The 23,831-nt window shown below is 38.0% G+C and overlaps 1 non-coding gene across 1 annotated transcript; it reads left to right on the plus strand.

Annotated features, from left to right (window-relative positions):
* Positions 1-1,519: 1,519 nt before the first annotated feature.
* LOC138077309 (small nucleolar RNA SNORA42/SNORA80 family) lies at positions 1,520-1,649 on the plus strand. The gene has a single exon (XR_011144757.1). It is a non-coding gene; the product is annotated as a small nucleolar RNA SNORA42/SNORA80 family (small nucleolar RNA).
* The last annotated feature ends 22,182 nt before the right edge of the window (positions 1,650-23,831 follow it).

Genomic DNA, 23,831 nt, shown 5'->3' on the forward strand with positions numbered 1-23,831 from the left:
GGTTCCCTTGTGGCTCAGCTGGTAAAGAATCTGCCTGCAATGGGGGAGACCTGGGTTTGATCCCTGGGTTGGGAAACTCCCTGGAGAATGGAAAGGCTACCCACTCCAGTATTCTGGCCTAGAGAACTCCATGGACTGTATAGTCCATGGGGTCACCAAGAGTTGGACATGACTGAGTGATTTTCACTTTCACTTTCATCAAGTTACTATATCTATCAGTGAACATGCTGAAATAAAATCATTGCTTTCTAAGTGAGGTCAAACCTCACCCTGGCAGGCAAATCACCTTGCCAGATCTGCACCACATAGTACAGATGTCTCAGATGATACCACAGTGAAGAGATGGCATATGGTCTGATCTGCTTTGGTAATGAATTAGCCCAACTCTAGAATGTATTTACAGTCTATACCAGTCTGAGAGACTGTGGATGGTAAATGAGAAAAAAATTGAATTAAGAGAATTTAGTTATGATCTCCAAAGGTCCTTCAATACCTGGGTTATATGATTCTAAAATTCTTGCCAAGAAAACGTCTGATTTAATTGACCAGATAATTTAATTGACCAAATATATCTGTCTATTCAAATCAAAAGATACAGCAGATGTGAGTCCTGCACTGGAGAATTGATAAGGTTAATTATGTGTGTGTTTTCTTTCCAGACAGATCATAAAGAGAGTTAATCATTAAAAGCTTTTTGAAAGTGGAGGATATGGGATAATACAGCCTAATATTCTACCTAAATCACAGTATTCTTGAATACTATTAATATTAGCTTTTTTCCGTATACCCTCTCATATGATTTCATTAGCCAAACCTGATCAGGATAGAATCCTTCTCATGTTTTTAATCATGTTAAGTTTTAAAAGAAGCATCTATAGTATATAAATAAAGCTTTATATACATTCAATATTTAAGGGTAAAACGACATTAACAACATCTATTTTATATCTAACACCTCTCATTACTTTTGCCTGATGTTTTCAACATCTTTTAAAAATATCTTTTAATCCTTAAATTCTGGTTTCACCCTGCAATTCTCCAAGTAATATATTTGGAGAAGAAAACAAGTAATTTATGCTGCATAGTTTCCTGTAGTTTGGAGATACTAATTTTTACTAAGTACTCAACCAAAATGCTTTTAATACAATGCCATATGTGTATTGCATTGGAAAAGGAAATGGCCACCCACTCCAGTGTTCTTGCCTGGAGCATCCCAGGGATGGAGGAGCCTGGTGGGCTGCCGTCTATGGGGTCGCACAGTCAGACACGACTGAAGCGACTTAGCAGCAGCAGCAGCAGCATATGTGCATTGCATGCATGCTCAGTTGTGTCCTACTCTTTGTGACCGCATGGACAGTAGCCTCCATTTAGCATTATATTTCACTTGTTATATTTCCAAAGTTCCTTTATGGGATCTGATTTAATCTGTTTGGTCCATGCATCTCAAGTAAAATTATTAATGAAAATGTCCCCTGTAGGGAACGATAATGAAATACAGGGTTAAAGAAGCCAGGTCAATACATTGGTTTAGATTTATGGCAGGCCTGTCCCCCTGGGCCTCTTATAGGGTCCCATGCCAGAGCAAACTGGCCCTGAACCATTGCCTGGCCCTGCCCATAGGCTGCATACACTAGAGTGCTTTGACAGAGGGAAAAAAAGAAAAAGAAAATAAAAAAGTATAAACCAGGTCAGACTGATCACATGTTTACAGTGAGTTGCTTAAGGCTGAATCTAAAGACTGAGTTGCCATCAAGGTGAAACCCTGGGTATCCTTATCAAACTTCAGTGACCATAAGCAAGGCAAAATTATTTTAAACAAAAATTAATATTAAAATTTAAAGCCATAGAAGATGTAATTTCAACAAGATGCAGATTGTGGGAAGATTTTAACAAGCAATTTGGAGAGGATATAGCCAGCACCAGTATATTAGAAACTTAATTTTATGGGCTATTTCCTCTAAGGCCAAATTTGAAGGTTTATATAAATCATAGTGAACTGGGCCTGAGGGACAGGGAGGCCTGGTGTGCTGCAGGCCATGAGGTTGCAAAGAGTCAAACATGACAGGGTGACTGAACAACAACAATGAACTGGTCACTTATTATATTACCTTGGAAATCCAAGTATTATTGTCTTAATTTTATGAAGAAAATATTAAGTTCAGATTGATTTTTTACTTGAATGATTATTTAATTTTAACATTATTTAATTCTTTAACATACTGTTTTTAAATGACCTTACTGTTTTTAACCCTAAAACATCCTATGTTGTCTAGACCAAGAAAAATATTAGTTTCAACAAATAGAAGAATCCTTAATAAAAAGTTTGATACTTACAAAATCAACTAAAATAAAACGTTTTTTTTTTTTTTTTTTAATTCTGAGTTTGTTAATCAACCATGTTTGGAATCCACTGCTTAGCTTATATCACACCAAACCTCACAGTTCTACCTCGTTCTGTTTTATTGTTTGTTGACATATTTAAATGATAGAGATCAGAGGTAACAAGATGTACAAGAAAATTTTTTCTCACTTTGGAGTTAACCTCGTTTTTCAACCATGGGCAAATCAGCTTCTTCACCTTTCCTTTTCTTGAAAATATAAATTTAAATACCCATTTTGAAGATGAATATTAAATTGAATAACATAAGCGATTGGATGATAGAAAATACTCAGGAAATGCTACTGTTCATTCTTCTTTTAATCAATGATGCATTGATTTAAAAAACAAGTGCACTAATGGCTACATTAAATACAGGCATAATTTTGCTACAAATTATTTGTAAAAGTAAAAGAATCAATGAGTAGATTTATTTTAATTCATTTTTAACATATAGGTCTTGCTGTTGAGTTTATTAATTCATGTATTTATGTTCAGAGTAAATAAACGTCCTCTAGAGAATCAACGGGTATTTTCTTTATTCAATAATGAATCATATCTAAAAGGGGAACTTAAAAAGCATCTGTAAGCTTTGAAGATTATAACATTTGCTGTTGTGAACATGGGAGGAAACATGTAATATTTATTATAAGTGGCCTGTTGGTCAAAGAAATAAGAGTGCTCCCAGAGGTAAAATAACCATGAGAAGCACAACTAACAGGGAATAAGTAAGGAAAGAATTTTCCATGTCTCTTCTAGTCCCATCTAGTGTATTAATCACTTAGACAATGAGACACACACTGAACAGCTGGTCTGAATATCCCGTGAAGTCCTGGAAATTTTGTAATTGGTATTGGCTCTCAGCACTAGCCCAGGGATATTCAGGATGGCACAGTGAACGTGGAGATGCAAAAGATTTCTCCATTTATCTGACCCTCTGGGGAATCATTTGTTTAGAACTTGGAACCAACTGGGCTTTTCTGTTCTCCAAGTAGCATTTGGGTAATTCAGCCATCCTCAGCATGGATCGGGCTTGCCAAGGAAAACCACCCTGCTACAAATTCTAAGATTCTCCTTGATACTTAAACTTCACATCTGGTAGCAAATTGGAAGTTTTCCAAACCCTACATAATTTTTTTTTTTTTTTTTTCTGGAAAAGGAGACTACTCACCACGTAATTCAAAGTAATATTATCCTTTTCTACAGAATTAATGAGAAACTATAATTGCCAACACTGTTTACCTGCTACTCTGGGAGTATATTTCCAAGGCACATGAATTAGCCATCGCCAGCTTTCTAATTAGCCTGTGACAACTTTAATTCTAAAGGCATGTTTAATCAACAGCAACAGATGGAAATGCGCCTGGTGGTAAGTCATTGCGTTCACCGCTCCTAAGAGCACGTTTGTCCCAATGGCTCTGAATTATAAGCTATTTAGCATAGTAAGTGCTAAATTACTGATAATGTTCTCCATCTTTTTTAGGCTATCAGAGTTACAATACACGAAAGTAATTATTATCACTGACATATATGAATACTTACTACATACTAAACACTATTATTAATTTAACTTAATGAAGCCTCTAAATTTTAACCCCTCATGTTAGGGAATTTTTATATTCCCATTTTACAGATGAGGGAATTGAGCCTCAGAAAAATCAAAATGACTCACCAAAATTTCCACAGGTCTTAGCAGAAGGTTGAAATTTAAATTAACCATGATCATGTGGTAATAAAATCTTTGCTGTTCTTAGTCATATGTGGCTCTTTACTGTAGTGGTTTTAGACTTTGCTGACAAAATTGTGTTATTCTGTGGATCTTGTGATTATAAGATCCAATTTTTCTAACTTTTCTCCTCATAAGAATCAGTAATATACACAAAGGGCAGAAGCTGTCTGCTTGGTCCTTTTATTAATTTTATAAATATGTATTAATTCAGAGTGAGTCACTGTACAAAGTTTGGACTCACCATTATCTATCTTAAAAACAGCTCAGAAACTTTCAGACAACTCTCTCAGTGATGTTCAGAGGTTCACTGGAGGTACCTTCACCAAGACACCCATAAGTATACACTTGGTGACTTTACCTCCAGCACCCATCAGCCAGCCTTTCTAGAATTTCATCACTGCCAGAGAAAGACAATCCAACAGGCTCCGATTGCCTTTTCTTAAAGTTCCTTGACTTAATATATCAAAGTGGGTTGCCATGCCCTCCTCCAGGGGACCTTCCTGCATTTCCGGTGTCTCCTGCCTTGGCAGACAGGTTCTTTATCACTAGTGCCATCTGGGAAGCTCAGATGAAGGGAAGAGATGACAGTTTAGAAATTTGGATCGCCTTGACCTGTTCCTTTCAAAACTCAATTTCTTCTTTGCCTCTCTATCTTAATGGACAGTTTAAACATATCTTAATGGACAGATTAAACATATCTAGACCTGATATTTGAGGAACCTAAAATAACTTCAGCATATGTGTCCAAATCGATACTAGTTATTCAAAATCTCTTGAGGTGAGATCTGCACATCTGTCACTGAGAAAAATGTCCCATGTAAATGTCATATACAGCTAGGGTTGGGATGTATAGATTTAGACATTCAAGCCTTGACCACCAGATGTGAGGAGCCTACTGATTGGAAAAGACTCTAATGCTGGGAAAGAATGAGGGCAAGAGAAGGAGAGGCAACAGAGGATGAGATGGTTGGATGGCATCACCGACTCAGTGGACTTTAGTTCGGGCAATCTCAAGGAGATGGTGAAGGACAGGGAAACCTGGTGTGCTTTGGTTCATGGGGTCACAAAGAACCGGAAATGATTTGTGATTGAACAACAACAATTTAAGCACAGAGGGTTCTTCAATGTTTTTCTAAAGAAAAAAGTTATGGGCTTATATTAAATCCTAAAACTCACTGATAAATTGCCTACACCATTCATTCCTTAGGCACAGAAAGTGGAATCTGGAAAGGTTCTGGCCTCTACAATTGCCAGGAGCCAGCATGGGGAATCCCACCTGTGGCAAAGGTCATGAGGAAGGGGGCCTGACAAAACGCAAAGGTGAGATCAGGTCTCAGGGGTTCCCCCCGGATTTTCTTGAGCATCTACCCCCAGAACCAAAATCTGTATGCTTTACTATATTATGTCTTTCACCAACTCCTCTGACATTAACAGGGAGCTGTCCCCCCACCACCTTTTTCTGGAAAAAGTTAATTTAGAGGTTTTAGATTATAAGTCTCCTGGGTATAATAAGAGTATTTCAATCCAAAAACCCCTCTGATGGCTTTCTAGCCTGCCTGACATGTTTGTCTGGACTCTTACAGCTGCATATGTGATTGCTTGTGGCCTCCCAACCGCGAGAGGCACAGGAAGCTTAAAACATCCTAGGAATGTAGGGGCTTCCGAGGAGTCAAAATCATTAGAATAGGGCTGATTAAGGGTTTCATTTGTTGAGCCAATACTTGCTGCCAAGTTTTCGTATCTTTTATTTGTTGATGTAGTTGGTATGTAGAAAAAACAGGTAGTAGCCCTGGTATTAGCAACATTAAATCTTTAAGTATTTTCTTTATTATAACCTACTGCACAATTTTTCTATAGGAATGTAACTTTATTTAGTACTTTGAGGCGATGCAGATTAAGAAAAAACACTTCAAGGGAAAATGAGTTTTCTGGTTGATAGACATTTATCTAGGAAAAGAGCCATAAAAATGTTAACAGGCCCTCTGGCCAGAAGATGATGTAAAACCACCTGAGACCTTTTGTATACGGGAAGGTATGCAAAAGGAAAGCCTAGTCTCAATAAGGGTCAGGACTGCTGCTCATGCATAACTCTGCATATTCCATTATTTCTTTATGTACAACTTGGGGTATATAAGCTGCTTTTGAAAATAAAGTTGTGGGTCTGGCACCAATGCATGGCTCCCCCATATCGTTCTTTTCTCCCCTTTCAGGCTGAATTCCCATCTGGAGCACAGAGGCTCTCCGTGTCTACTCATTTGCCCTGGCTTCTAAGACCCACGCGAGAGGGAGCCCAAGGAGGGGCACCCTCTGCTATTCAAGCGGGCGCTGGTGGCCTAATGTAGACGGTGCAAGCTCCTTGTCTCGGAGCTTTATTAGTCTCCTGTGTAAACCAAGTTATTCAGCCTCTTTTCCCCACTAATTTTCCTACTACAATATTCTTTCCTAATCTCTCTTTATAAATAAGTCTCTCCTCGCTGTCTCTGTCCCCACTTCGAATTCCCTGGATCCACCAGGGCTGGACCCCAGCATACAATGATTCTGCATTGTTTTGTCCCCTCTAATTTGGAATGTATTATTGTTGGAGAAATGACAACTGTGACATGATCTGAACAGATACCACTTTCATTTCTTTGTAATTAACCCCAGAGAAGACCTTTATTCATTCTGGAAATGTAGAAATATCTAGCTGCCAAATATGGTTTAATCATCTTAGAATTAAAAAAGAATAAATTAGACTTTTTCTGTTCCTCAACGATCATTGGCTTTTTCTCTTTCATTTGGTTAACAGATAGTAACTATAAGAAGTTCAGGTCTACTCTTGATCTTTCTTTCCATCCTAAGCGAAATTCTTTAAAACAGGCACACATGCACACGCATGTACTCACACACACACACACAAGCCATACCATGTTAGTAACAAAGGGCCTTTAGAGACCTTTAACTTACAAATGGGGAAAGATATATTATTATTTCAAATCAAATAGTTTTATTCACTTACAGTCACACACATAATAAGAATTTTTCAGTTTAAACTTAATTGGATTGATTCACTGAAAGTCAGATATATGTTAGTAACACAACCTAAATGCAACTGTCAGTGTACCAGGTAGTCTTCTTGAATTTGAATAATAAAACACCCTATACATTACTAACTGGCCTATGGATTAAATTAAGCTAGTCTAAGATTATAAAATGACTATTTCATCTTAAAAATAAAATATATCATGAAATCACTATTTTGTGCCATGTACTCAACTAATCTGTCCCTGTGAATTAGTTTGCCCAAACTAATTCTATCTGGTCACATGGGATAATGCACAGGCATGCATTTCTTTATCACAAAACACTAAAACTTTTAAACAGCTAAAGGAGGAAATAATCACAACTATAATAATAATACAAATAATATTATTTCTACTGTGTGTTGTTAGTTTTTTAAAGGATGAAAGGATAACTTGACTTAGATCTTTTGACATTGACCCCTTCTCTCCAAGGCCCCCTTTATCTCTCTTTACTGCACAGGTCCCTGTACGCTAAAGGGTCCATTCTTGGTTCAATACTCTTCTGTCATCATCTTAAAATTCTTAATATACATAAGACCTTGTATTGTTATTTTGCATAGTCCCTACAAGTTGTGTAGCCATTCCCCTCCATCCCTGCTGTTTAGTCTTGCAACGAGCAAGTTTATGCTCATGCTGTCTCTGATATTTCTTGGTTAAGCTCAAAGCTTGGTGGCAGAACTTGACTCTTGACTCTCTCAGGTAAGGTCAACACTTATTTCCCCTTGCTCTGTACTCCTGATTGCTCCTGGTATTCTCACACCTCACCAACCTCTGGACACCTGAGGACACAGACCAGAGTCAGGGCTCTTACCTGTAATGTCTGCTGGGTTTGTTCAAACTCACCTTATCACCCACCCAAGCCACTGATAAGATCAAGCCCCCAGTTAAAAACTGGAAATTATTCCTTACAAAAATACAGAACACAAAATCACATCTATCTACTTTCCATGCTTTTCTTTTAAGGCATTACACCTACACTGAATCTTTGTAGTTAGTATCCTTCTTTCTTTGACAATACACCAAGAAGCCATCTCAGAATGAGCCCATTCTGCTCCCTTTAATCTTCGTTCTCTTAGTGTCAGTGTCATAAAATGACACGTTCTTGCTTTTTCCTCAAATTCTAGTCAGATACTCTGTTTCCAATGTTACTATACACAGACAGCACACAAATGCAGTCATTCTAAAGGTTAAAACCTTTTCTCTTTCTATGAAAAGAGACATTTTTTTTTCTTGTTAAAAAAAGTAATTTCTTGAAAGGCAACCAGCTCTTTGGATTGCGACAACTGAAGTATCTTTACCCTAACAAAAAGACTTACACACACGTACACACATGCACATTCTCCACTTGGAAAATTAATGTAGCCTATTTTAAAAATCTTTAGTATTTTCAGCCATGCTGACAAACTGAGTTATCAAGGGCAGAGCTGAAAACAACGAATTCATCCCATAGCCCCTTTATTAATATAAAGAAACACTTCAATATGTGAATGGTCCCAAATTCAGAAAGAGTTTGTAAATATTTTTTCAAGGAAATTATTTGAATCCCATGAAGATATGTGTAAGAAATAAGAGCAAATGGCAGAGGATACAGGGTTTCTGTGAATAATATCCAGGTTGCAAGCATGTTCCTATGTCATTGATGATGCATTCAAAGTGAAATTTACTATTCCCAAAATGATTGGCACTTTTTTTCCTTGGACTATACACCTTTTTTTTTTTTTTTCCATCAAACTGCTAATATCATAAGAATTAAAAAAAAAAAACTTTCTAATTTTATTAAATTGAAAAGCTAGCTTGTATGCAAGTAGTTGGGTGTGTCTGAGACCATAAAAGTGGTATCTACAGAGTCAGTTTCTATGGTTTAAAACTCTGAAATTATATTCATTTGTTTTGTAGTGTATGCGTGTATCCTAAGTGCTCGTATATTCAAATCCTCTGTTATATTGCACAAGTTTTTATTGCTAAGATGGTCTTATTAAATGATTCAAACAAGCCAAATTCAATTGAAAGACAACCTTTGAGCACTTCATATTGATGTGGTCAGGAATTAGGACAATTCTCTAGGAAAAGACACTTATCCCCATGTTATAGTCACTGTGTCTCTCAAGTTCATAATTGCTGGCCAGACTCTGAAAATAAGGGAGGAAAATAACATGAATCTAGGTATTGTTTGAATGACAAGATGGTCAATTTTACTAACTTGCTTAACTGCCATTTAGTACATTGGTCAAAAGCTATGTTTGAATATTGACTTTAGAAGCAGGATAGTTTAATAAGCCATGTAAGGCAAGGTTTGGAAGAAAGAACCAGAAATGACAGTAACAAAAGTGTTTTTTTACTACAAGTCATTATGTTAAGAGGTAAATACATGTTTATTTTTAAGACCTCTGAAAATAAGGTCAACTGCTGTGACTGACATTTACTCTGACTGTGAGAAAGCAAGACAATAACTGTTAATGAAGAATAAAACAGAATCACCAGTTACCTCTTACAGAACAACTGCTTTATCAGTCTACCTTACTTTACACAAAATATTGCCTGTCCAAATATACCATTTTTCCCACTAAGGATTATTTTAATTCATAGAAATAAATAGTGCTAGTATTAAGACCAAGCAACTTTCTAAGTGTTACTGACAATAGTACACCTTTATTTTTACAAAGAACTTCAGAATTATAGCAGTCGAGTAATAAAGCATAACTTTTTATAACTTGAATACCTAGGAATTTAAAAAACTAATTCATAAAAATTAAATTCCCCAGAGGAAAAGGTTGTACTTCTGCTATCTTACTTAGCATGTAAGATATTTTTTTATGTTGTCCTTATCAGTAGGACAATATTCTCAATATTCTCCTCAATGAATATTGTCATTCATTGGGGAGGATTTATATTGAAAGGATAGCTTGAATTTATGTAAAAGTGTGATGAATATGAAAATGATCAAGCAATAAAATTCTGTTCTCATCTTTAAAATATATATACTTACATAGCATGTGCTGTGCATTTATTATTTTTATTTAAGTTATTAAATCCCATAAGTTTGAAACACAGAAACATGCACACACAAACAGGGTGTCAGAATGCTTTAGGCAAGTTCAACTTATTCTGTATGCTCACCTATTATGCTTATTCACAAAGAAAATGGGAAGAATTACCCTAGAGTAATTTCTGGATTCATTTGTTTACCATGAATCTTCTTAAATTTTACTGTTATTCTAGCAACATGTACTAAATAAGCCAGAATATGTCATAATATGTTAATGAATAATTATAAGGCAGCATGGCAACTGTATAATTTCTTGGTAATAAAGAATAAAAATAATGAAAGCAACAGGAAAACAGAGCAGAAGGAATTTGAAAATATTTCCTTTCTGATAAAACATGGGCCCTTCACAATTATATACACATTTAAATTCACGTTCTGTTCTCTTATTAGTTCTGAGAACTGTTACAGTTGGATACAGAGTTGAATATACCTGATGAACTTGCAATCAATTAGATCGTGTTAAATAATTTTAAATTGGCTAAAACATTTACATTATAAGTACAGTGTAAACCACGAGGCTATGAGAACTTCAGAATGATAGATGTAATGTTTTAGCTTCTCTTGCAGAGCAAGTGGGATAAAATAGCTTAAGGATGCATGGATGTTGGTGAATCACAATGTAATTACTTAATATTGGGCTTCTCAACTAAACTCTAAGATCTCCAAGCTGAGGACAGGACAAATATCACTCCTATCCTCTCCTGCTTTCTTAATGCTTGGCAAAGAGTAGATGTTTAATATCATCTGTTGAATGGATAAATGAAATGCAATAGTCTGCATTTTTATGTCAAAAGAAAGGGAGAGATTCGGTATAAAATTTTTCTGGAAGCATAAAACTTGATGAAAAGCCTGTTGTTTGTGGAATAGAAAGTTTAGAGCCTTTGGTTTCTGGAGGTTAAATTAAATATAACACAGAGATTGGGAGTTGGTGCTACCATTAGTATAAACAGTCAGGAGAGAGGTTTGTCTTGAGTCCATAGGAGAAGAATTTAAGTTAAGGATGTATCAAATTTAGAAATGCTAAGTATCATATATTACAAACTGTTAGATCAGTAGTTCAAAATGCACTACTGGATGCCTGAAGAGAGAGCTACCCTCTAAACTATAGATTTTTGGAATTCCAATTGCATACAACCATGATAGATAGATAGATAGATAGGGATTCAATTCAATTCAATTCAATTCAGTCACTCAGTCATGTCCGACCCTTTGCGACCCCATGAACCACAGCACTCCAGGCCTCCCTGTCCAGTACCAACTCCTGGAGTCCACACACCCGTGTCCATTGAGTCAGTGATGCCATCCAGCCATCTCATCTTCTATCACCCCTTTCTCCTCCTGCCCTAAATATTTCCCATCATCAGGGTCTTTTCCAATGAATCAACTCTTTGCATCAGGTGGCCAAAGTATTGGAGTTTCAGCTTCGGCATTAGTCCTTCCAAAGAACACCCAGGACTGATGTTCTTTAGGATGGACTGGTTGGATATCCTTGCAGCCCAAGGGACTCTCAAGAGTCTTCTCCAACACCACAGTTCAAATGCATCAATTCTTTGGCACTCAGCTTTCTTTATAGTCCAACTCTCTCATCCATACATGACCACAGGAAAAACCATAGCCTTGACTAGATGGACCTTAGTCAGCAAAGTAATGTCTCTGCTTTTGAATATGCTATCTAGATTGGTCATAACTTTCCTTCCAAGGAGTAAGAGTGTTATAATTTCATAGCTGCAATCACCATCTGCACTGATTTTAGAACCAGAAAAATAAAGTCTGACACTGTTTCCAGTTTCCCCATCTTATTGCCATGAAGTGATGGGACTGGATGCCATGATCTTAGTCTTCTGAATGTTGAGTTTTAAGCTAACTTTTTCACTCTCCTCTTTCACTTTCATCAAGAGTCTCTTTAGTTCTTCTTCACTTTCTGCCATAAGGGTGGTGTCATCTGCATATCTGAGCTTATTGATATTTCTCCTGACAATCTTGATTCCAACTTGTGCTTCTTCCAGCCCAGCATTTCTCATGATGTACTCTGCATATAATTTAACTAAGCAGGGTGACGATCTACAGCCTTAACGTACTCCTTTTCCTATTTGGAACCAGCCTGTTGTTCCATGTCCAGTTCTAACTGTTGCTTCCTGACCTGCAAATAGGTTTCTCAAGAGGCAGGTCAGGTGTTCTGGTATTCCCATCTCTTTCAGAATTTTCCACAGTTTACTGTGATCCACACAGTCAAAGGTTTTGGGCATAGTCAATAAAGCAGAAATAGATGTTTTTCTGGAACTCTCTTGCTTTTTCAATGATCCAGCAGATGTTGGCAATTGATCTCTCATTCTTCTGCCTTTTCTAAAAATAGCTTGATCATCTGGAAGTTCACAGTTCATGTACACTAAAAGATGAACTCCCCAGGTCGGTAGATAGGGATAGAGATGCAGAAATTATAAACTCAGATTTAGAGGTTGGTATAGGTCTAAATATAGATTTCCATTGATTTAGCTACATATCAAATCACTTCATGGCAAATAGATGGGGAAACAGTGGAAACAGTGAGAGACTTTATTTTGGGGACCTCCAAAATCACTGCAGATTGTGATTGCAGCCATGAAATTAAAAGATGCTTAATCCTTGGAAGGAAAGTTATGACCAAACTAGACAGCATATTAAAAAGCAGAGACATTACTTTGCCAACAAATGTCTATCTAGTCAAAGCTATGGTTTCTTTAGTAGTCATGTGTGGATGTGAGATTTGGATCATAAGGAAAGCTGAGCACTGAAGAATTGATGCTCTTGAACTGTGGTGTTGGAGAAGACTCTTGAGAGTCCCTTGGACTGCAAGGAGATCCAACCAGTCCATCCTAAAGGACATCAGTCCTGGGTGTTCTTTGGAAAGACTGATGCTGAAGCTGAAACTCCAGTATGTTGCCCACCTGATGTGAAGAGCTGACTCATTGGAAAAGACCCTGATGCTGGGAAAAACTGAGGGCAGGAAGAGAAGGGGATGACAAAGGATGAGTTGGCTGGATGGCATCACTGACTCAGTGGATGTGAGTCTGGGTAAACTACGGGAGTTGGTGATGGACAGCGAGTCCTGGCCTGCTGCAGTCCATGGGGATGCAAAGAGTCGGACACGACTGAGTGACTGAACTGATATATTTTAAATGTTTAAACACTTCAGAACCACATGCTCAGTCAGTTCAGTTCCATTCATTCACTCAGTCGTGTCTGACTCTTTGCGACCCCATAAATCTCAGCACGCCACGCCTCCCTGTCCATCACCAACTCCCGGAGTTTACTCAGACTCACGTCCATCAAGTCAGTGATGCCATCCAGCCATCTCATCCTCTGTCGTCCCCTTCTCCTTCTGCCCCCAATCCCTCCCAGCGTCAGAGTAATGGGTCAATTATTCGCATGAGCTGGCCAAAGTACTAGAGTTTCGGCTTCAGCATCATTCCCTCCAAAGAAATCCCAGGGAAGATCTAAGAGGAACGCATGTACACCTGTGGTGGATTCATGTCAATGTATGGCAAAACCAATACAGTATTGTAAAGTAAAATAGAGTAAAAATAAAAATTAAAAAAAAACTGATAGAATGAATAAAATTTTTAAATAATAGAAATTATTTGGAATACAATTTATAGTAAAGCCTAATGTTATGATTAAAATAACATAATAATTTAATAAACTATTTTAATATGCATAAGTTAAGAATAGTATAAAGAACATGCAAGTGTATTATAACCTTATAGAATTAACACATTTTCCCTATTTTATGAAGGGAATTTTTGTTGTTGTTGTTCTTACCTAAGTCTAAACTTAAAAGTTAATATGATGGAGAAAAACAGAAACTAATTTTTCCTGACAGTAGCAGTTGATATTTTAAATCACCAGCTTTTGATTTATTGATTCAGGGTCACTCAAATTGTTTTGAGCTCATCCTATTAATGAAAGATTAATTGTTTAAGAACACAAATGGCAACATGTAAGACTTTTTCATTTCTTTTTTCCCCTTTATTTAGGAAGTGTCCTTATCAAATGATTTCTTGCAGAAGAGCAGCTACAACAAGCTAGTGATTATTTTTGCTTTCTACAATAAATTATACTATAAAATGTCACCTCAGAACAAAAAAGAGTACTTTAATAACAGTAAACATGCTCCTGTTCTGGATTAGAATATTTACTACTTAAAATTGTTATGTCCACACCAATCAATCTGTGAAGGAAATTCAACTGAAATCAAATTTCTAAAAATGTTTTCCCATTGTTTAACTAGTCAAAATAGTCCTAAAGGTTTGTAAAATAAAAATATTAACATCTTAAGTTGAAATATAAAGGAAAAAGGGACTTGCCCTCTCTTATATAGACCATGTACTTACTAAAGTATTATTACATGAATAAATGAATAAATCAATTAATTAAAAGAAAAGCCAGGAGAGTTGCAAGATTCTTGGTAAGACCCTTCTGATACAGAGTGCAAAGGGAAGGCCTAAAGATCATGGTGTGATATAGAGAAAAATCCTATGGCAATATAGTTCCCACACCAAACATGGGGTATGTAGATAAATGTAAAAGTAGTGGACCTGCGAGGGTAACCACAATAATATTAAACCTCAAACTCAACCCAATTCCCAAATAACTTAAAGCAAAGCCCCATAAAAAAGGCAAAGGAGATAGAAAGGCATTCTGCCTAATTATTAGGTATAAGATCTATTTACCTTAGTCACTACTGTCCCATTCTAGAGGTCTCCATTTAAAGAACAAAGATTATAAAGCACATGAAAAGACAAAGCAAGAAACAAAACAAACTGAAAAACCTAATAACACACTGCCAAGAGACAAAGTAATCAACTAAACACTCTCATGTCTTATACAAATATTAAGACTCTGACAAGAAATTTAAAATGAAAGATTAAGAGTTTAATAACAAAAATAGAAAAGTACTTGAGACAAGATCAGATGGGAAATTTTAGCAGACATAACACAACTATATGAAATTATGATTTTTCTTAGGGTAAATGAACAGTAATGGAATTGTTGGGTCACATGACCTTTTTATATGTACCCCAGTGTTCATTGAAACACTATTTACAATAGCCATGGCAGAAAGCAACTTAAATGTCCACTGACAAATGAATGGATAAAGAAGACATGGTACATATATACAATAGAATATTACCCAGCCATTAGAAGAAACAAAATCAGGTCATTTGTAGTGATGTGGATGAACATCACATCATAAAGGAAATATCTGAAAAAATGAAGAGGAAGAATTCTAAAAAAAAATATAGCCAGATAGATCCAAGAACCTTTAAGTTCAGCAAGCAAGCAAACAAGTTGTATGATTTTTGTAAGTTTTATCACTTTGGTATCAGATACATATAATTTTTTTTCAGGCTTATATACAACTTCTTAGCCTTTTAATGCTGTGACTAAGAATATGCAGATTTCACTCCCCAGACTCCCTTGATACCCGCTTCTTATTAGCTACCACCAATGAGAGGCATTGATGGGAGATCAGATAGCAGGAGCAGGTGGGAAGCCACTTTCTTCGTCTCTATTTTGGCTGGCAGCATTTCTAGATGTGTGCATCTGCTAAGAATTTCCAGTTTCAATCACAAGATTTAACTTTTCTTATTCCACCAAAATGGTAGCTGCACTCTCATAATTCCAAAACTGGCCATGTGTCACCTCCTTCTATGAAAGCTCTCACACCTTGTCATGGGATGTCAACAGCCACTGGGTGTCACTGGTAGGGTTACAGGGGCCAGTTGGCTGCTGCTTATCAAGATACTAACATCCAGGTTAATTTGTTGTGCCCTTCTCTCTCTCTCTGAACTTTCAACATGCAACTGATATTCTTTATAGTTGTTTCAGTTTTCCTGACAGAATACTGACTAAAAAAAAAAAAAAAAAAAAATCCACAAAAGTATTAGGTAGTTTCCTGCTCTTGCTTGCTCAGTTGTATGTTGTTAAAACCAAATACATGGCTTTCCAAAGGGAGCAGTGGCCTGCCTACCAATGCAGGAGATGCAGGAATGATCCCTGGGTGGGAAAGATCCCCTCGGTAGGAAATGTCAACTCACTTCAGTATTCTTGTCTGGAAAATTCCATGGACAGAAGAGCCTGATAGGCTACAGCCCATGGGATCGCAGAGTCAGACATGACTGAACAACTGAGCACTAAAGCCAAATTCAAATATAAGTGATTTCTGAGCAAAAAGCAAATGCTAAAATTAATCATAAATTGAATATGAGTGTGTGCTTCTGTTACAAGGGAGATGTGAGTTAAAATACTTAGTGTGGTACTAAAAGCATATTATCATTGTGTGTTTACAAAAAAGCATGTAGGTCTCCATATCTCAGTTTGAGAAGGACTCCCAGACTTATTGGTGGGAAGTACCCTGTGATTCTAAGCCACCCTAAGCAAGGGCGGCTGCAACCGGTGCACTAAGTGCAGCCTAGAGGAGCTACCCCACGTCCGAGGTTAGGGGCAGAAGCCAGGAGGACCCCATGCCTGAAGAGCGGCAGCCAAGAGGATTTACCCCATGTCCGAGGTCAGGGCACTGGCCGACAGTGCCAGGCTGCAGTGGCACAGGAACGGCCGAGAGGAGCTACCCCATGTCCAAGGTCAGGGGCGGTGGCCGGGAGGAGCTACCCTGCAACCAAGGTCAGGGGCGGCGGCCAGGAGGAGCCACTCCACGTCCAAGGAGAAGTGGCTGTGTGGGTGCAGAAGGGCCTAGAGGAGCTATCCCACATTGAAGGTCATGAAGGGAGGTGGTGAGGAGATATCCTTTGTCCAAGGTAAGGAGCAGTGGCTGCGCTTTGCTGGAGCAGCTGTGAAGAGATACCCCATGCCCAAGGTAAGAGAAACCCAAGTAAGATGGTAGGTGTTGCAAGAGGGCATCAGAGGGCAGATACACTAAAACCATAATCACGGAAAACTAGTCAATCTAATCACACTAGGACCACAGCCTTGTCTAACTCAATGAACCTAAACCATGCCTGCGGGGCAACCCAGATGGGCAGGTCATGGTGGAGAGGTCTGACAGAATGTGGTCCACTGGAGAAGGGAGTGGCAAGCCATTTCAGTATTCTTGCCTTGAGAACCCCATGAACAGTATGAAAAGGCAGAATGATAGGATACTGAAAGAAGAATCCCCAGGTCAGTAGGTGCCCAACACACTACTGGAGATCAGTGGAGAAATAACTCCAGAAAGAATGAAGGGATGGAGCCAAAGCAAAAACAATACCCAGCTGTGGATGTGACTGGTGAGAGAAGCAAGGTCTGATGCTATAAAGAGCAATATTGCATAGGAACCTGGAATGTCAGGTCCATGAATCAAGGCAAATTGGAAGTGGTCAAACAAGAGATGGCAAGAGTGAACGTCAACATTCCAGGAATCAGCGAAATAAAATGGAGTGGAATGGGTGAGTTTAACTCAGATGACCATTATATCTACTACTGCGGACAGGAATCCCTCAGAAATGGAGTAGCCATCATGGTCAACAAAAGAGTCTGAAATGCAGTACTTGGATGCTGTCTTAAAAATGACATAATGGCCTCTGTTCATTTCCAAGGCAAACCATTCAATATCACAGTAATCCAAGTCTATGCCCCAACCAGTAACACTGAAGAAGCTGAAGTTGAACTGTTCTATGAAGACCTACAAGACCTTTTAGAACTAACACCCAAAAAAGGATGTCCTTTTCATTATAGGGGACTGGAGTGCAAAAGTAGGAAGTCAAGAAACACCTGGAGTAACAGGCAAATTTGGCCTTGGAATGCGGAATGAAGCAGGGCAAAGACTAATAGCGTATTGCCAAGAAAATGCATGGGTCATAGCAAACACCCTCTTCCAACAACACAAGAGAAGACTACACATGGACATCACCAGATGGTCAACAACGAAATCAGATTGATTATATTCTTTGCAGCCAAAGATGGAGAAGCTCTGTACAGTCAACAAAAACAAGACTAGGAGATGACTGTAGCTCAGATCATGAACTCCTTATTACCAAATTCAGACTCAAATTGAAGAAAGTAGGGAAAACTGCTAGACCATTCAGGTATGACCTCAATCAAATCCCTTATGATTATACAGTGGAAGTGAGAAATAGATTTAAGGGCCTAGATCTGATAGATAGAGTACCTGATGAACTTTGGAATGAGGTTCGTGACATTGTACAAGAGACAGGGATCAAGACCATCCCCATGGAAAAGAAATGCAAAAAAAGCAAAATGGCTGTCTGGGGAGGCATTACAAAGAGCTGTGAAAAGAAGAGAAGCAAAAAACAAAGGGGAAAAGGAAAGATATATGAATCTGAATGCAGAGTTCCAAAGAATAGCAAGAAGAGATAAGAAAGCCTTCCTCAGCGATCAATGCAAAGAAATAGAGGAAAAGAACAGAATGGGAAAGACTAGAGATCTCGTCAAGAAAATTAGAGATACCAAGGGAATATTTCATGCAAACATGGACTCAATAAAGGACAGAAATGGTCTGGACCTAACAGAAGCAGAAGATATTAAGAAGAGGTGGCAAGAATACACAGAAAAACTGTACAAAAAGGTCTTCGTGACCCGGATAATCACGATGGTGTGATCACTCATCTAGAGCCAGACATCCTGGAATGGGAAGTCAAGTGGGCCTTAGAAAGCATCACTACGAACAAAGCTAGTGGAGGTGATGGCATTCCAATTGAGCTATTTCAAATCCTGAAAGATGATGCAGTGAAAGTGCTGAACTCAATATGCCAGCAAATTTGAAAAACTCAGCAGTTTTTCCAGGCCACAGGACTGGAAAAGGTCAGTTTTCATTCCAATTCCAAAGAAAGGCAATGCGAAAGAATGCTCAAACTACCACACAATTGCACTCATCTCACATGCTAGTAAAGTAATGCTCAAAATTCTCCAAGCTAGGCTTCAGGAATACATGACCCATGAAATTCCTGATGTTCAAGCTGGGTTTAGAAAAGGCAGAGGAACCAAAGATCAAATTGCCAACATCTGCTGAATCATGGCAAAAGCAAGAGAGTTCCAGAAAAACATCTATTTCACCTCCGTTGACTATGCCAATGCATTTGACTCTATGGATCACAATAAACTGTGGAAAATTCTGAAAGAGATGAGAATACCAAGCCACCTGACCTGCCTCTTGAGAAATCTGTATGCAAGTCATGAAGGAACAGTTAGAACTGAACATGGAACAACAGACTGGTTTCAAATAGGAAAAGGAGTACATCAAGGCTGTATAATGTCACCCTGCTTATTTAACGTCTATGCAGAGTACATCATGAGAAATGCTGGACTGGAAGAAACACAAGCTGGTTTCAAGACTGCTGGGAGAAACATCAATAAGCTCAGATATGCAGATGACACCACCCTTATGGCAGAAAGTGAAGAGGAACTAAAAAGCCACTTGATGAAAGTGAAAGAGGAGAGTGAAAAATTTGGCTTAAAGCTCAACATTCAGAAATGAAGATCATGGCATCTGGTCACATCACTTCATGGGAAATAGATGGGGAAACAGTGGAAACAGTGTCAGACTTTATGTTTTGGGGCTCCCAAATCACTACAGATGGTGATTGTAGCCATGAAATTAAAAGACGCTTACTCCTTGGAAGAAAAGTTATTACCAACCTAGATAGTATATTCAAAAGCAGAGACATTACTTTGCCTACTAAGGTCCATCTAGTCAATGCTAGAACCCTGTGATAAGCCTTTAGATATTCATACTAGGGGAAATTGGTGGAGGGGGGAAGTCAACTAATTCTAATTGAGTTTTTTTTATTTTTGCTAGAGTTTCATTCATATTTGATTTAATTGTACCACTTTCTCACATATAAAGAATTATATTCTAATCTTCTTTTGTAGACTTTAATATAATTAAGTGTCTCTCTTCAGTGTAACTAGATTCTGCATGACTTCAAATTTCATGTTGCTTCTATTATAACATTGATTTTTGATTAGTTCTATCTGGCTTTGGATGAACCATTCTGCAGACAAGTAATGTCAAAGATTGTAGAAAACACACACAATAAGATATAAGGTCTAAAACTGCTCTTTAAACATGGTAAACATGAGTTCCATGTAGCTATTTAGATTTAAAGTGAATTAAATTTGTGTTTGTCTGTGTACATGCTCAGTCATGTCTGACTCTTTGTGACTCCATGGACTGTAGTCTGCCAAGCTCCTTTGTCCATGGAATTTTCCAAGCAAGAATACAGGAGCAGGTTAACATTCCCTCCTCCAGGGGTCTTCCTAACTCAAGGATTGAACCCTTGAGTCTCCTGCATTGGCAGGCGGATTTGTTCCCACTGAGCCACCTAGGAAACCCTAATTAGATTTAGGAAATATGAAAAACTTAGATTCTGATTAGTACTAGTCACATTTCAGGTATTCAGTAGGTACATGTGGCTCTTGACTACCACATGGACTAACAGTACAGTTATACAATTTTTTTTCCCATCATCAGAAAATGCTATTGAATAGCATTGATTTAGAATATAAGGCACTCAAGGAAAAAATGCAAATATGTCCTGTGTACTTTCTTATGAATTCTACATCAGTTCCAATGTTGTTCTTCAATACATTTCAAGGGCATTTGATAGAATTTCTAAAATTAATTTTCAAGTGATAAAGTAAAAAGAATAAGCTCCTAAGGCCAGATGCCCTCAAAACCTAAAATCTAATATTTCATGAAGTTTTCTTGAATGATTGACAAATAAACAGATAGAGTAGTCAGGATTCAGATACTATTTCTCACATTGGAAACAATAAATAAAATGCAGAAGAAGATGAACACATACAAGAAATTATTGTCTAGAATCGGTAAAACATGAAATAGTAATCATTGCCTTAAAGACATAGGAATAAATCATTTAAATCACTTTGATTCCAGAGTAAGAAAACTGTTCTTAAGAATGTTAAAATTCACCTTCAATCCTAGTAGGTTGGTATCATGCTTAGAATAATCACATTGAAGAATGCTTTTAAAAGACAGATAAACAGTGCTGCGATGAACATTGGGGTACACGTGTCTCTTTCAATTCTGGTTTCCGTGGTGTGTATCCCCAGCAGTGGGATTGCTGGGTCATGAGGCAATTCTATTGCCAGGTTTTTAAGGAATCTCCACATTTTTCTCCATAGTGGCTGTACTAGTTTTCATTCCCACCAACAGTGTAAGAGGGTTCCCTTTTCTCCACACCCTCTCCAGCATTTATTGCTTGTAGACTTTTGGATCGCAGCCATTCTGACTGGCATGAAATGATACCTCATTGTGGTTTTGATTTGCATTTCTCTGATAATGAGTGATGTTGAGCATATTTTCATGTGTTTCTTAGCCATCTGTATGTCTTCTTTGGAGAAATGTCTATTTAGTTTTTTGGCCCATGTTTTGATTGGGTCATTTATTTTTCTGGAATTGAACTGCAGGAGTTGCTTGTATATTTTTGAGATTAGTTGTTTGTCAGTTGCTTCATTTGCTATTATTTTCTCCCATTCCGAAGGCTGTCTTTTCACCTTGCTTATAGCTTCCTTTGTTGTGCAGAAGCTTTTAATTTTAATTAGATCCCATTTATTTATTTTTGCTTTAATTTCCAATATTCTGGGAGGTGGGTCATAGAGGATCCTGCTGTGATATATGTCGGAGAGGGTTTTGCCTATGTTCTCCTCTAGGAGTTTTATAGTTTCTGGTCTTACGTTTAGATCTTTAACCCATTTTGAGTTTATCTTTGTGTATGGTGTTAGAAAGTGTTATAATAGCCAGGACATGGAAGCAACCTAGACGTCCATCAGTAGATGAATGGATAAGAAAGCTGTGGTACATATACACAGTGGAATATTACTCAGCCATTGAAAAGAATACATTTGAATCAGTTCTAATGAGGTGGATGAAACTGGAGCCTATTATACAGAGTGAAGTAAACCAGAAAGAAGAACACTAATGCAGTATACTAACGCATATATTTGGATTTAGAAAGATGGTAAGGATAACCCTGTATGCGAGACAGCAAAAGAGACACAGATGTATAGAACAGTCTTTTGGACTCTGTGCGAGAGGGAGAGGGTGGGATGATTTGGAAGAATGGCATTGAAACAGGAATAATTTCATATATGAAACGAATCACCAGTCCAAGTTCGATGAATGATACTGGATGCTTGGGGCTGGTGCACTGAGATGATCCAGAGGGATGGTATGGGGAAGGAGGAGGGAGGGGGGTTCAAGATGGGGAACACGTGTATACCTGTGGTGGATTCATGTTGATGTATGGCAAAACCAATACAATATTGTAAAGTAATTAACCTCCAATTAAAATAAATAAATTAAAATAAATAAATAAAAGACAGATAAATTCTTACCATGAACAACTGAAAAACAGCTGCCACTTTTCTCTAGCAATAAGTATCAATACGTGGATTGACAGCAATATGAAAGATGAAAAGTTATTAGTCATACCCAAGTTAATAATGGCAGCACCAGGAACTCCCTGGTGGTCTAGTGTTAAAGGGGCTTCCCAGGTGGTGCAGTGGTAAAGAACCCTCATGCCAATGCAGGAGGTACAGGAGATGTGTGCTCAATCCCTGGTTGGGGAAGACCCCTTGGAGGAGGAAATGACAACCTGCTGTAGTATTCTTGTCTGGATAATTCCATGGACAGAGGAGCCTGGCAGGCTACAGACCATGGAACCACAAAGTTTTGGCCATGGCTAAGCAACTGAGCATGCAGGAACAGAACAGAACCAGTGGTTATAACTCCAGGCTTCCGTTGCAGGAAACATGGGCTTCATCCCTGTTCAGAGATATGATCCCACAAGAGGTATGGCCAAAATATTAATAGTATTAATGGCAGCACCAAGGGAGGCAGGATGACCACTGCCATCCACACAGTGTGAAGCAAGTGACACTTGATTCCACCTTGAGGGGAGGAGTTCCACCTTGTGGAATATAGCAAAAAGCATAATAATGACTACCAGCAGTCTCAGGATGGTGACCCCACCACAAGGCTTGCAGGTTCAGAGGCTGCCATAACAAAACAGAATTCACACAGTACTGGGTGGGACAATACTTTACTCAGAGAAAAGGCAGAGCAAGATAAACATCTATAGTGAGTTTGGTCCCTCATGGCCAAAAAGTTCCATCCTTCAGCCAATTCAGGGAGTTGGTCTCAAGACACCATTCTTGGGCTGCAGGCAAATGTTAACTGTCAGCAACAGATAGATATAGCAGTGGAGTTAGCCCCATGCCATCACAACACAGGCAGAACAAAGACATACACATCAACTGTGATACAGAAAAAAGATGATAATCCCAAACAAGGAAAAATGCCCAGCACAAGCTCTGAAGACTATTTATATCCACTTAAGAGAATGTTCCAGAGTGGTAGCACAATCTTATGCAATCATACAAGAGTGCCAGGCTCTGTATACTGCCTTTCTCACACACAATCTCGAGTTGCCTGCTTTTCTTCTTTTCCTTAGTTTCTCTGTATGTGTTTTAGGAAGATAATGCCATATATATATATATATATATATATATATATATATATATATATATATATATATATATATATATATTAGATTATATGTCTGTGGTATGTGTGAGAGAGAGAGAGAGAGAGAGAGAGAG

Source organism: Capricornis sumatraensis, chromosome 3 (assembly GCF_032405125.1).
Source record: "Capricornis sumatraensis isolate serow.1 chromosome 3, serow.2, whole genome shotgun sequence".
NCBI classification, from domain to species: domain Eukaryota; kingdom Metazoa; phylum Chordata; class Mammalia; order Artiodactyla; family Bovidae; genus Capricornis; species Capricornis sumatraensis.